This window comes from Ambystoma mexicanum, chromosome 5q (assembly GCF_040938575.1).
Source record: "Ambystoma mexicanum isolate Mex_15411 chromosome 5q, UKY_AmexF1_1, whole genome shotgun sequence".
NCBI lineage: Eukaryota > Metazoa > Chordata > Amphibia > Caudata > Ambystomatidae > Ambystoma > Ambystoma mexicanum.
Window position 1 is genome coordinate 856,211,860 of NC_090933.1, and position 16,472 is coordinate 856,228,331.

Genomic DNA, 16,472 nt, shown 5'->3' on the forward strand with positions numbered 1-16,472 from the left:
CTCCGGGTTTACGATAAACTACTCAAAATCTGAAATGTTCCCTCTCACTGCAGCAACACAACAACCAACATGCGATTACCCCCTGCGCTGGTCCCCGGATGGAGTCAAGTACCCCGGGGTTCAGGTGTCACTATCCAAAAAGACCCTACTAAAGGACAATTATGAGGCCGCGGCCCAGCTCATTATTTCTAAGTTTTCCAAGTGGCGACATTTGCCGCTATCCTTGGCAGCCAGACTATCCTTGATAAAGATGATAGTGGTTCCCAAGCTCCTTTATGTTTTTACTAATGTCTGAGTCTGGCCCGGAAAGCAATATTTTAAGCGGCTCCACTCGGAATGCGCCCAATTTCTCTGGCACTCGGGGTCGATCCGCATGAAGTGGCAACACATGACAGCACCATATGATAAAGGGGGTTTGCGGCGCCAGACCTACGACTGTACTGGTACGCGGCCCAGGCCCAGCATGCCTCCCATTGGTATGCATTTCAGAATCCGCCTCCGCATGTAAAACTCGAGAAAATGGCCGGGGGTGGGACTAATATAATGACCCTACTGTTGCACCGCTTGCTCCAAACAGACGCCCATGCAGACCCGGTGACCACCACGATAAGGGCTTGGAATGCTATTCTATATTCCGAACAGGAGTGTCACTCGTACTACAAGTGGCTCCCTTGTGGCAATTTCCTGGATTCTCCCCACACACGACCAGCACCTCTCACGACACTGGGAACATCTTGGCTATCGAGGCCTGACAGACCTCTTCCCAGAGGGTAAGTTTATCACCCCTCAAACATGGCGCCCAGAACACACTAAATCCCTCCTTGAGATGCTACAGTATTACAGGCTCTGTGCTGCAGTTGGGCTATGTGGCCCTCATATCCAGACGAACCCCCAGAATCACCCGAACTCCGGTACATAGCAAACTCTGCAGGCTCCAAGGGGGTGTTATCCAATTTGTATAAAATGTAACTGGGGAAGAAGGTGTTTGGGTCCCACAAACCACGTGCGGCGTGGGCTAGGGAGCTCGAAATGGAAATATCCGAAGGTCTGTGGAGTAGGATGTGTGCACATACACACACGGTCTCCCTGAGCGCCAGATTCCGCTGCATACAATTTAAGTTCCTCAACAGGCTCTACTACACACCGTCTAGGGTGCCGAAATTTGCAGGTGCCCTGTCTGGTGCATGCCCAAAGTGTAAATCTTCTGAAGCTGACCATATTCACATGTTCTGGACATGCCCTGCAATCAACGCTTTCTGGGTGGCTGTGGCGTAGGCACTCTACGAAATAATAGAGGCCAGGGTGGATGTGGACCCACTTGCCCTACTGTTTGGTGTCTGGGAAGGGGAAAATGCAAAGAAAATGTCTAAATGTTTAAATGTTAGTGCCATTGATGCTAAAAGGTATATATTGCAAAGCTGGAAGCGTCACAGCCCCCCCACCTTCACGATGTGGCTCAAAGCCCTTACCTGGACACAAATGTGCGAAGAGGAATACATTGGGTCCTTGCCTCCCTCATCACGACACAAAAATGTGTGGTCAGAATTCTGCAGCTACCTGAACAATAGAGACGAAGTGGAGTGGGTGGCTTCCCCTCCCCAAACATGCCCCGCTACGCCATGATACTGAATTGTTCTGTTTTTCCCTTCTCGCCCCGGCTGGGCCGCTCCAAGACGCTAATTGTACATTTCCAATGAGACGGCACCCAGCTGAGATGTATTACTGGTTGTTATGCGATCTTGTTTGATTACTGCCGTGTAACCTGTACTGTGCCTGTCTTAACTTTCTGCCAATAAACAAAGTTTAAAAAAAAAAAAGTGCACCAGAAAAGCTATCCCCTAATAATGTATCTTAAATGATATGACAGAGTGCCTGGACAAGGACCCTCTTCTTGGTGCTCCTCTGACTTCTCAGAACCTCCAATCAGACACTAGATCAAGTTTCCATCCTATTCTAATATTATGATTAACTGCTATTCTTCTGATGGTGAATTTTAACCCTGACACTTTATCTGTTCCTATGACCTTATATCTCTCTAATCTGGATCATGGTTATAGAGATTGTTGAATGCAACATAGATTGATGACTTTCCATGATCAATACTGTGCAACGCACCTCTAGAATGAGGTCAGCCCAGTTTAGCATAGTTTCTCTCTTGCTTGGACTCTCCTCTTAGATCCAAACACCAACAATACCAGTCAATCATTCACGTCAATAGATGACAGAGGAGCAAATCTGTTCTGACAATTGATGATTGGTGTGCTTTTATGAGACAACCTGGGCCATTTAACCCAATTTGTGGGTGTTTAAAAGTGATTCTCCCAACCAGGAGTCTCGTTGGAAAGCACATGCTTTCATGATGTACTGGCGAAGTGACACTTCCTTTGCCGTCTCACCCCTTGACTGTCTTTTTGTAAACTCCCTCCAATCCAGGGTTGCCAGATTGGGCTATGTCCCATACAAGTGAGCAACACAAAAAATATTTGTGCGTGTCGTTATGGTAGTTTGTGGGTTGGGTTTTTGGGACATTTTGGGCTACTTGGTACGGCAGTATATTTATCGGTGTGTGTCTAAAAGTGGTGAAAGTACAGTGGTGCAAAATAGATATTTCATCCTTGAATATATTCATCCTGGGACTTATAGGTTTCCTTTAAAGAGGTGAAAAATGAAGCTACAATGATATTCTTTTAGATTATCATGTATCTTGAAGGATTTACATGTTGTCAGGTTTCTGCAATTAGTGTTTTTTTTCATCAAATTCTATCATATAGCATTATTGTCGGCATTACAATCCAAAACATAAAGATTATTTACCAAGTAAAGCCTGGAAGGTGTGTTGTCAGGTGCTTTAATAGCAGAGTGGGTTAAAATCCCTTCTTCACTGTTCAGCCAAAGTTTGTGATCCTGGGCAAATTATGTACTCTCACTCTGACTTAACTGCACACAATAGAGTCCTGATAAGTGATTAAATTCACACATTCTTAATAAAAGATCCTAACAATGCGGGAGACTTTAGGATTTTAGGGACCAAATGATCTACCATCTGGCTCTTCTGTTAGTGGCCGTCAATGGCGTCACCTAGAACTGCATTATTGTTGCATTGGCCCTCCCTCAGTGTCATATCACTGGATTTGACAGGCAGTATATAGTCTTGCTTGCTATTCAGTGCACCAGAGATTCATGTATAGCAGGGGGACTCTGCCAGAACTCTCCCTCTCTCCATGCACTGTCTCTCACTCGCTGTGCTGTCACATTCTTTCTGTGCCTTTATGCTCTCTCTGTCTGCACTGTCACTCTCTCTGTCTCTCTCGGCGCTGTCACTCTCTCTTCCTGTACGGTCACTCTCTCTAGCTCTCCTTCCACTACAATACTGTCTCCCCATGTGCTGTTTCTCTCTCTCTTCACACCTTTCTTCTTTGTACCCTTACTCTCCCTTTCACCTTGGCACACTTGAAGACATCCTCTCATTCCACCATCTCCAACTCTCACCTTTGCTCACAGATGTTACTTTTGATCTCATCCTTCTATTCACACACTTACATGTTCTCTTAGCCTCCCACTCCCACCGTCCCTCGCTTGCATTTCCTCTTGCTCATCAATGATGGCACCCTCTTTCAATGCCATCCTCCCATTCTCTATTCTCATTCTCTTATATACTCCCTTCTCTCATCCTCCCTTGAAACTTTGCACTCTCCTCCTTTCACCCTGGTGCCCATAAATGTCAAATGCAGAACAGCAGTACATTCCAAAACGATTGGTTTTGCCAATGCGTGTTTTTACTACTGTGAGCCACTGACATGCTGGAGTACTATGTCAGGTTTCAGGACCACGTGTTCATTGCTTCCTCGAGGCATTTCATCACATTTAACACTGTAATCAGTCTCTGAACGGTGATGCCAGTGCGTTGTCAGTAAAATCATTGGCTGCCTGAACATACTGTCTTTCCACAGTCTTACTCAATATATGCACCATACCATGCATGGTGTAGAGTAGGATTTAGTTAGCGTCGGCTTTGAGTATTCTGCTTAGGTCAAGTGGCGCCTTTTCGTTTGGCTGAGAGTGGTGTCTGAAATCATATGTGTACTGTGACTACAGGTTAGGACTCCTCCTGTTTTAGGGCCCTTGTCCTGTTGGGCATGTTTGTGTTTGTGTTCTAGACTACGTCTGTAACTTAGATTGATGTGCAGCCTTTTCTTAATGCAATGTGTCATGTGCATGCTTGCACAGATGTAATTTAACACATTTCGTGCAGGTTGTAAAGTGCTTGGTAGAGGGTTAGCTAGACAGTGCTACCAATATTTACCTTGAAAATGCATTATACAATGCTTTGTTCTGTGCATGTTTTATCAAAGATGTAACTCTCTAGGTGCTATCCGTGCTTGGCATGCGTGACATGAAGAATTATGTACTTTTACTGGTTCCATGTCTTAAAATGAAGTTGTTTTGCCGCCATAATCATGTAAAGGATGCAGGGGACACCCCCGCAACCCCTGGACCCATTATACCATTTAAGGGAGTAGGAGGCACCCCTGCAACCCCCGCTCCCCTTAAATGTTATAATGGGGTATAATGGGGTTTACCGGGTCAAACCACAGCATTTTTGCCGCGATTTTATTACCTGATACCCTTTTACTTTATATGATTTAAGCCATACTCTTTCTCTTAAGCTATACTCTTTCTATTAAGCTATACTCTTTCTATTAAGCTATACTCTTTCTGGATTCTTTATTCCCAGCCTTCCACAGGTTCATTTTCTTGTCATGGTTCTGGAGGCCTGTCTGTTTGTGAGTAGTCTCGTGTTGCTGATCCTGGTGCAAGCATGTGTGTGTATGGTGAGCATAAGTATCAGCCCTCTTGCTTGTGCAATGATTGGGAGACAGCTGCTACTCCAAGTAGTGCTCTCCCACCAACATCTGGTGACTGCAGGCGTTGTTTATGTGCATTGTGGGAAGACTTATCCCTACATAATTATTTTGCTTATATGTTATGTTATTTGGCATTCGCATAGCTCCTTTTACCATTGTTATGATTTCAAAGCGCTGTGAGTTGAACGCCCTCGGGGACCGAAGTACAGGTCAGTAGAGAGAGTAGTGTAGTACAACATGCTTGGGTGCACTTGGTATGTGTGCAGCCAGTGTGCAATAGGTGGGGTGTAGCTGCAAACTAGAGCTAGGGGTGATGCAGTGGCTGTGTAAGATCAGTAGAATGTGTGCAGCAAGACCAATGGAGTAATGTACCTGCAGTGCTGGTTGCTTGAGAATGACGCTATGTGTGCAGCTAGCCTAATTTCGAGGGGTTTAGCTCTGTTCTAAAGACTGTTGAGGTGAACCTGAAGGTGTGTAAGTATGTGTCCAGCGAGGTCGAATTAATTGAGGGGTGTAGCGTTCTATTGTTTGTTGGTGCAGAGGCAAGACTTGGCATAGTGGTGTGTTTGAGTGCCTGTGTGTTTTCCAGGGGATATTTATTTATTTATTTATTTATTTATCTTTGCATTTAGAAAGCACACCTAACCCGAAGGTATCTGGTCACACATATTGAAAGTTCCTGTGATGTCACAGTAGGAAGAAACATTACATTATGGTACAGATAAATTTGGATAAAAAACAAATGTGTGAGGTAGTCTTACCACAGAGATTCAATGTAGTTGGTATACAGTCCACTTAAAAGGAACCGTGAGATTATATATGCAATAGTACATTACAGAGAATTCCAAAGTTTAGCAGCTAGCACCGGGAAACTATTACCCCCTGTTTTTTTAAGTTTGAATCTGGGTATCATTAGAAGGTCTGCATGGGTGTATGGGTGTACCAAGTTAGTGAAAGGGTTTTGAAAGAAATGCTATCCTGCACTGGGCGCCAGTGAGCATTCCGTCTAGCCGACAAAATGTGATTTGCACTCGGGATGTTAAAGGCCGCTCTAAAGGCATTGATTTGCAACACCTGGAGTTTTTTCAGGTTATGATTGTTAGTGCCGACATACAAGGCATTACAATAGATAATATGAGGGCTCTGGCTAGGGTAATGAGCTATCTGTTGAGAGTAACGGTTTGCAGGCATTGCTGAGTTTTGATGTGTAGGCCGCAGCTCAGGTCATTGCGTTCACTTGTCTTGTTAGCGTGAGGGCAGAGTCAATGTAGATGCCTAATGTTTTCACTTCTTTGGATACTATAACCATTATGTTGTCAATGTCAAAGGATTTAAATTGGTCATCTAGTTTGTTCAGTCGGTTTTGTGATCCGACAAGGAGTAACTCTGTTTTTATCATCGTTAAGACATAGGCCATGGATGGCCAGCCACACCTGGATAGTTTGATACATTTCATTGAGTAGATTAGAGTCTGAGTCATGCGATCCTGTGATGGGAATGAGGATTTTGGCGTCATCTGCATAGTTATTGTAAGTGACACCCAAGTCGTCCAAATGGTTAAACACTGGCTTAGTAAAAATGTTATTAAGTGTAGGAGAAACACACAAACCATGTGGAACTCCACCCGAGACTGGGGCAGAATCAGCCACTGCCGTTGGGATGAATAGCCTCATAGTTCTGTTGGATAGGAAGGAATGTATCCAATGAGAGGATTTAGTGGAGAAGTGGGCTGCTGAGGTCAGATGTTTGCAGAGTACTTTATGATTAGCAAGGTTGAAGGCCGCTGATAAATCTAGTAGGAGGAGGAGCATTACGTTGCCTTTATCTTTAAACTCATCTATTTGAATGTTTAGGTCTATAAGAGCTGATTCAGTACTGTGACCCAGTTTAAAGCCTGACTGATGCAGGCCCAAAAGGTAATTAGATTCTAGATGGTTTTTAGTTTGAAGGTAGGCAGCCCTGTCCAAAATCTTGAGCAAGAATGGTACAGTTCTTATAGGCCGATAATTTGTAGGGTTGTTAGGGTCTAGCATAGGTTTTCTAAGTAATGGTAGGACACAGACATCTTTAAGATTGGTCGGGACAGTACTTGTTTTGAATGAGGCATTTATTAAAGATGTGATGAAGGGATAGAGCTCCTATTGAGTCTTTAATGACTACGGCTGGGCAGATGTCTCCTTTAAGACTCAAGATTGTTTTTTATTCAGTTACGGAGACCGGTCAAAAAAAGTCAAATTGTATATAAGGTTTCAGAGAGGTATCAGTTGGCTGCAGGAATTTAGTGTCAGGTGACAGGCAGGACCTTTCGGTTTCATTTTTTGTTTGTAGCAGTGAGATCCAGAAGGGCTTTTTGGATGCTTGTACACCATGTTTTGTCTTTTACACAAGATTCTTTAGGTGGCACAGGATATTCTAGTTCTCGAAGGATGGTGAACAACTCTTGGTACCAGAGTTGGCGTTCGTAATTCTTTTGTTGTATGTGGCACTTTTGGTTTGGAGGATGGCTGTTTTGTAGTTGTTAGAGGCAGTAGTAAAAACCTCTTTGCTCGAGACAGTCGGGTCCTTTTTCCAGTTAACTTCTGATGTTCTTTTGGTACTGCGCATAGTTTTAAGATTAGCAGTGTACCATGTGTTTAAGTGGGCAAGTAGCTTAGCTTTGCGCATACTGAGAGGTACTACTTTATCTACAGCCTTTAGTAAAGTTTGATTATGTAGCTCTATTAGCGATGATGGGTCCAAGCTAACATGGTTTAGATAGTTAGTAATAGGGTGCAGTAATGGCAGTAATCTATTGGCAGTAATGTTATGTTTATTTCTGGTGAGGGCTGATGGTGCTTGGATTGGGCAAAAGACAGAGAGAGGGTTCCCCTGGATGGTGAAGATGATAGCGTGATGGTCAGACCAGGCGCACAGTATGTTGGAGAGGATCTTGTATTGAAGTCTGCCAGCCAGTCCAAGGTTCTTACTTTACTGTGAGTAGGGTTAATGATGCGATGCGAGAAGCCTAATGCAGTGAAAGAATTTGCTAAGGCTAATGCATTGTCATTGTTGGCATCATTAAGGCCTAGATTTAGGTCTCCAAGCAACATGATTTGGGAGCCTGGTTTAGTGTTCCAGGTGAGGAGCAGTGTAACATTTTCCTCAAATGATGATATTGGACCTGGAGCTCTGTAGATGAGGTGGATGGTCAAGGTGTGGGAGGCGGTGAGAGGTGGTTTGATGGAAAGGAGTTCCCTGGAGAGGAAAGGTTGGCTAGGGAGTTCTCTTATACCAAGCTGATTTTTAGCTATGAATGCTACTCCTCCAGCCCTAGAGGCATCTCTGTCGATTCTGAAAATAGTTTAGTTTTCGGGAATGGCCAGGGAGAGAACAAGAACTGCTGCTGCGTGGAGCCAGGTTTCAGTGATTGCTAGGAAGTCCAGACTGTTTGTCAAAATGAGGTCGGCAATATCTAGCGCATGAACCAGGATCGATCTTGAGCTGATGATTACACCCTTAATTAATGCAACATCAAGGTTAGGTTTGCCAATAGGTGGGCGATAGATTGTAGGAATAGGTGTACGACTTGCAAAGATTCCAACAGCGCACACAATTCAGGAACAAGCCCCGCCCACCAGCCCAGAAAACTCTTCAAAAAGGCAGGGCCACGCGGACCTGCGCACGCGCACCGAGAAGTGCCCTGAAGTGCCTGTTCGCCTGAGGGGTATCCTGTTGAAGTCCCTGAACGCCGACACCTCGTGGAATATTGTGGACTATTGTGGACTTTCTTTCTTGTTGCTTAGGAACAGGCCCTGCCCACTAGCTCGGAAAACTCTTCAAAAGGCAGGGCCGAGCGCACCTGCGCGCGCGCACCAAGAAGTGGCCGGAAGTGCCTGTTGGCCTGGGGGGTATCCTGTTGAAGTGCCTGAACGCCTGCACCCCGTGGATTATTGTGTACTATTCTGGACTTTCTTTCTTGTTGCTTAGGGTGAGCATATATAGTTGCTAGCAATCACCACCTTAGAAGCACTCTCCAAATATATTTAAACGCCCATAAGTATTTAAAATCCTCATTTTTTGTATTGATAGAACAAGCCCTTCCCACCGGCCCGGAATACTCTTCAAAAAGGCAGGGCCGTGCGTACCTGCGCGCAAGCACCGAGAAGTGCCCAGAGGTGCCTGTTTACCTGTTAGCCTGGGAGCAGGGGGCGAGGGCACCCAGAACCCTTTTTGAGTGAAAGGATTTCTAAACAGAGAGGGGAATCAACCGGCATAACCTCAGGGGTTATGTCAAAGAGGTAAATCACTGCTGCTCCTATCTTTTCATGCGTGTGGCTGAGTGAACTCATGAAATGCTGCAAACTTGGTCGGGGGTCTGAAATACCTGTGCCCATTCTGTAAAACCAAGTTGTTAACTCTGTTGTGTATCTCGCAACTTAGTCATCTTGGATGCTCCGTGCGCACTAAGGGCAGTGCTACACCTGTGGGATATATTACATCTCTATAAATGAAAGTAATTTGGTAATTTACATAAAGGGGGAAAGGCGTAGGGGAGAGGAGTAGTTAGATACAAAGGTGTGATTAGTGAATGACTGGTATGTGATTGGCGTGGGAGAAAAAGAAAAACAAAGCAAAGGGAACATTTGCAAAAGGTAAAGTGGTGTATAAGGGTGAGGGTCACTCTGTACTTAGAGTATGGTGGGAACCCTAAGGAGTGGTAAGTTACCAACGTTGTGTAAGCCACAAAAAATATCTGAGAGGCAACACACAATAATTGCAAGTGGGACCATTGTATTCACACACACAACTCATTCTCAAGTGACAAACCCTTTCCCCATCAAAATGAACATTGAAGATGCCAGGGGTGCATTGGGGGTTCGTGGAAACAGATAAATGGGAATTGAGTGGAATTGAATTCCCACAACTACCAAATGTATTAGATGAACGGATAAATGACCAAATGGAGTCATTTAGGAAGATTAATTTCCCAGAAGAGCCCTCGCAGAAAAGCTTTTTAAGCATGCAAGAAATACCAGTAAGGCCCTCGGTCCTAAATATGGATGACACCATGCCCCCTGCACCCCAGCTTGACACGTCCCTACTGGCCCCCATAGTATCTGCAGAGCTGGATATAAGGGTTAGGCTCTCAACGGGGCCCTCCACCCCCGAAAAGGCAAGGGGAGGGGGCCTCGAAAATGTGCACTTCTGTAAAGCAACAATCGGAAGAATGAAGGAGCACGAGACACCACTAAAACCTCGTCCCCGTGAGAAGAACATGGGGCAAATGATGGCTATTTTCAGGGGTGGGGAAATGGGTGATAAAAAGTCAATCTCACACAAATGTTCAAGTCCGACCTCTCCTGACCCTCCTCGGAGTCGTGAACTCGAGGCATGGATGTGTAATCAGCCTAGTGAGGAACTCAACGCTGATGAAATCATGTCCGAACCTGAGTCTTTTCCGGTCCTAACCAGGATTCCTAACCTCCTGGATAAGGGGCACAAAAGGACCCATGGGGAGATACAGGAATTAAGATGTATGATTGTAGAATGTACAGAAAAACTAAGCAGGTTGGAAGGGTTTGTACATGCTTTGAACATATGCAATAAAGAAATCCCTATAAAAACATCAAAGGAAACTGAGATGATGTATAATAAAGGTTCCCAAACAGTGCAGAGAGTATAAGGCTGTGGCAATAGATAGAAGTAGTAACCTTGTGTCCCCAAGAGACCAACTGTACGGGGTGCACTTAGCCTGTGAGACTGAAAGTAAGGAAAAGATAACTTGGAAAGACGCAAAGGAACTAAAGAGAATGATACTAATTATTTCAGAAAAGATCAAACTTGCCGAAAATCAAAGAGAAAGGGTGCTGGTAAAAATAAAAAATAATGCAGCAAATATCTCAGATCAAATAATAGGGACCAAGCTGGACAGTCCGTCAGCACTATTGGAGGTGATGGAGGATGAGGCTGCTCAGAAGCAAATACAGAAGCAGGTACCAGGGGGAGATTCAAATCCGAAAGAAGAGGCCCCGTTTGTGTATGTCATCATGCGTAGAGAAAAGAAAATGCGAGCAAGGGCTCTTAAAAGAAGAGCGAAGAGTGAGAAATGGGGAAACATAATGGTGACCAAAAAATAGAAAAATCAACCCTCTCCTAAATTGAAAAACACAAATACAAACATTAAAAATATATGTAGTTTATCAGGAGACAGAGGACTACTAGACTTCACCCAGCTAAATTAAGAAAGTAAGTCAGCTTTGGAGGTGAAGGAAGTGCTGGGTAGAAATGATCAAGTCAAGAAGGGAGACATAGACTGCGCAGTAGAAAGTGCACGGGAGGTATATGGTAAAGATTATGGATTAAGGATCATGGAGAAGCTAAGAATACCCTATGAGAAGCTATAAATCATAAAGGGAAAATCAGTAAAGTCAACTTAAAAAATAAAAAAACTGAAGTAAACAAAAAAAAGATCAAAAGAAGCAGAATGAAAATAAATTAGAAGGAGTCAAGAGGTAAGGAGCATCCAAAAGTTCTTTAGCACAAAAAACAAGGAAACATTTACAGTAGATAGAGTGCCCGAAACGGCAGACAATGTAGAAGAAAAAAAAAACATCTACAAAGGCAGCAAATAGCCTTAAGACCCTACCAGCTCTACACAGAAAGAGGGGACGGAACCCGCGGGAGGGAAAGATATGGAGGAGTGTAATAGTAGTGAGTCGCCTGGGATTCCCAGTGAAGACATCAAAAAACTGGTACCAGAAGCGCTCGTTAAAATCCTCCAGCACTCCTCTAAGTATGGACCCCCTTTACCATCGGCACTATCATTATTTGACTATAAAAGGTATGAGGAAGAACATCAGAGGATCCCTCTGCATGGGATAGCAGAAGAAAATAAAGAGCAGAATGAACAGGGACCAAAGGCCCAAAAGATTGAAGTTGGCCCTAATACACTGGCGACCACAAGAAAACAATGGCCTGAATCAGCAAATATACAGACCAGTATGATGGACAGGAGAGAGGAATGTAAGGCTGGGGGACCTATGGTAAATAAAATCCAAAATGAGGCTAAGGGGTTCGAAGAGCGGATCCGGGAGACTGCCGAACTGTGGAATATAAAGCAGGGTTTTGATCAAGGCAGAGAATACAAACGAGAGAAGGACGGGAAGAGTGACATTGTGGGAGGCGAAAATAGGGAGAGGGAAACTGGTAGGCACCACAGGACAGAGGGGCAAGATCCAACGCTATATTGTGCTTGGCCGGAAGATAGAGGAGAATGGAGGGAGCCAAAATTCGTGAATGACCCCAGCGTCATACTGAACTTTATGTTAACAATAGGAGGACCCCCGTCATTAAACCGAGGGCGGATTCTCTCTCTGTTTAATGAGATACCTCGGCTCTCATTAATTTCATCTAGCGATATCAAGCTCATCGACTATATACACCCGACAAGATATGATTGCGTAAGGATTGTGTTCCACACAAGAGCAACGTATGAACTCGCTCTCACTGAAGGATTGGCACTTCAAAGATTTGGGTATGATATATTCAACTTCAGTCAGGGCTCGGGGAAACAACAGGGAGCGGAGAGGGGCAGGCACTCCAGCGAGGCATATGGGAGTAATAACATACAAGGTGGGAGAGGTACGAACACAGAGATACATGCCAATGAGGTGGCTGAGCTCAGATGGCTTGCATTGACCCTGAGAGAATCAATCTCCAAGATACAATGCCTGAAATATATAAATAAGACATTACTTAGAGCACTGCAAAGCTTACCTTTTTATCGTGGAACTCTAGGGGCACACAAGCTTTATTGTATTCTTATGATATGTTCTCAGCGCTCTTGGTCAATTAATTCCTATGTATACAAGAAACGTGGGCTGAGACCTTGATATCACTGGATGGTTTCACTGTCTTTCAGGAACCTGCCTCTAAAAAACTTAAGGGGAGACTGTCAGGGGGCCTACTCATTGCAATTAAGAACAACATAAACTTTACAACCCTAAAGAACCTCCACATCAACAAGAGGTGCATAGCTGTCTTAGTAAAAATAGGGCGAAAGAATTTGCCCATGTACCTTCTAATCATAAACATATACTGGCGACCTGATTGTGACTTAAAGGCCAATATTGAGGCAATAGATCTAGTGATTCGGGAATGCCAGGATATGAATAAGGAACTATATATTATCATGTGTGGGGACTTCAATTCTGAAATATGTCTGGAAGAAGGTTCAAATGAAGTAGGGTTGGACGGTTGATTAGCGAAAGGGTTGACACACAGAAACGTCATCAGGGGGATATATGGGCACATTTTTTGGGAGGCTGGGGGTTGCAAGGTGTAAATGACTTAATGGAAGACTCAGTGGATAAATCCACATGGTCAAACGGAAAGTGGCAATCCACTATAGACTATATTTTTGTCTGTGCGAAGACCTTTAACCTTGTTCAGGATTTTGGTTTGATCAGCACTAAGGAGAGTGATCATAAAATGTTAAAGATGACACTGCTGGTAGATATGGACAGGGGCGAGGAACAAAACTACAATATAAGAGTAGCAGTGAATGCCCAATTGAATAGAATCACATGGCATAAAACGAACATCGAGAAAGTCAATATACTCTTTCAGGCACATTTTCAAAAAAACGTGCATGCCCAAAAAAAAAAGATGTATTCCCACGATTCCTTTGTGAACTATATTGAGTCTGTAATCAGAGGAAAAGCGGGAATAAAGAAAAATACAAAAAGTAAAGAACGGCATAAGCATGTATATTCAGAAGAAATTAAAACACTTAAGCAGGCTAGAAATCATGAAATCCGATGCTTTCACAGTCATCATAAATGTTCTTATACAGAGGGGGAGTCACAGGAACTTAACTTAAAGTAAATTAAGGTGCTTGCGCGCAAAGCTTTACCAGGGAGACGCAGAGGATATGTTAATATCTTTGCGCGACGTAAACACACGAACATTTTGGGCCTTGTTTAACAATGGAGGGTTAGAACAAACCAATGCCCAAACAGCATGTATTCATTCTGAGAAATGGGAAGGACATTTTAGTAGCTTGTATTGTCCCCCAAGTGTGGCATGGACTCCCCCACCTGATATTGAGAATGCCTCATGGAATATCCCTTTTTGTGTAAATGAAATTGAAGGCATTATTGTGAAAAGCTCTCCATCCAGGGCTCCTGGGCCGAATTTGCTCTGTAACAGGGTTTTGAAGGGGAATGCTAATCTATGGGCCAAAATGTTATTTCTTCTATTCAAAGACATACTTAAGGCACAACTGTTTCCAGCTAACTGGAGAATGTCATATATAGCCCCAATCTATAAGAAAGGGGATAGGGCGTTACCTACCAGTTACCGACCAATAGCCCTGTTTGACGCTGATTCCAAAATATTTGCACGCCTTATTTTATAGCACATCCGGAGCTGGATGGATAAATGTAACAATTTGTTGCCTTACCAGTTTGGATTTAGGAAGAACGTGGGCACAGATGCAGGAGGTCTCCTAATTAACATTATTCAAAAAGCGGTGTGGACTCCTGGAAATCTTCCAATCTATGTAGCATCAATTGATCTAACATCTGCTTTTGATCTAGTGGATAGATCAATTTTGTGGACAAAAATTATATAACATGCATGAAGACTCTAGATTAAAGGTGCGACTTAGTGTGGAGGGAAACCTATCACAAGAAATGAGGATTAAAAATAGCCTTCGGCAAGGGTGTATATATGCACCGACAATATTTAATTTATATTTCTCTGATATGGGAGGGAGTTTTAAAAAGCTGGTTGTAAATTCACCTAAAGTTGAGGGTATTAAGATCCCATGGACTGCTTACGCAGATGATGTGACCCTACACAATCATACTCCAATAGGTCTTCGTCTTTAAACTGCTTTTAAAGATTACATTCTCACAAATGCTTTACAAATGAATTACTCTAAAACAGTGATTGTATGTTTGTCCCATAAGAAAAAAGCAAAAAACAAGTGCTCTGTTCCTAAATCACGAGAAATTGCCAACAAGTACAGCTATAAAATACCTAAGATACCCTGTATTTGGAACTAAGAATAAGGCCAATTTTCGGGCCTTACTGGAGGCGAAATTCTCGCTAATACCATGTATTTGTTTGTATAAAAACAGAATAGTGGCTCAACTATGCCACAGCCTAGAACTAGTGCCCTTATGGTGCAGGATCGAGGCTGCAGCATATGAATCCAAAATTGTAAAATCAATGGTGAGATGCCTGCCAAAATGTGTGCCATTGGAGGCGATACGATATGAGCTTGGTCTGCACTCGATTAGAAGTATCATAGAATGGTGTAGAATGGCCGTATACAGGAAATTGCTAACCAGTAAGGAAACAACTTTATATGACATCATGGGTAGGGGCATCAAGAGTGGCGCTCCTACATCTAAGTATCTTAGGGACATGATGGAGGAAGTAAATGCAGTCCTTGATAAACTGGGGGTCCCTAGAGACATGCTTATTATGAACCCAATGAAAGTAAAAAAACTATTGCTTCACTCCGACTGGAACCTTACTGTACAAGAGGTTAAGATGACCCATCTATACAATCACATTGTCTCTGACTGCAAAAAGATGGGGAGCTGGCACCATACTTAATCACATTTCCTGATAGGGTATGGAGGCAGGAATACATGATATTTTGCTTCCATGTGTTGGCCACGGTAGAAATATTAGATATTAGAAGCGGAAAGATCAAGGGATTCTCCTTTTGCAGATTTTGTAAGCAAAGGGAGAATTGTGAGACCTTGGAGCATATGCTGACCGAGTGCGATGGCCTAAGGAAAGAACGCATTAGCCACTTTAGTAAATATGTACCTAACACTGATTGTGTGGATCTGGAAATTCTGTGGCTTGACATGCTGCAAGGTAAACAAGTCAAATTACAGATTGCAGTAGTTAGGTTTTTGAAGAACTACTGCTGTCTCTAAAAAATAGACTAGATGAAGCGTTTATTGGTCTAAACAAAGTATCCTGTGTTATCTTTAGGAACTGTGAGCATTTAGATGTTTTGTGAGGGAAAGAAACAGAATGTGGGCAAATGACATTTTCTTTCTTTCTTTTTTTTAAACGTATATTGCTACATATCTGTAAGAAATGAAATTGAATATGGAAAATGTGATTTTTGTTTCATCCTATTTTTTAATGTTTATAATTGTAATCATGTGAATTTTGTACTGAGATACTGAGAAATTTTGAAATATGTATATATATATTGTATATCTATTGTGTATGGCATGTTTTAAAAACAAAGAAATCTATTGTAAAAGTTAATATGTAACTATAAACAAACACAAACATGGTGAATATCTTCAAGTTTCTTGAAGCCTTGTTGGTGATGATCATGTTTGGATTCTGTGTGATCAGAATAATAATCACACAGTGCAAGAAGATGTCAAAGAAAGCAACAGGAATGAAGATCATGATTGATGTCAAGTCATGGTTTGGACCCAAAGAGCTTACAGATGAAGAAATCAAACACTATGTAAAGGCCAGTATTCATGCACCTGAGGGAACAAGATTCCTGTATCTGAAAAAAAAAACACAAGAAGTATGTGGGAAGATGGATCTACTGCAGCCCGTATGGACATTGCATTT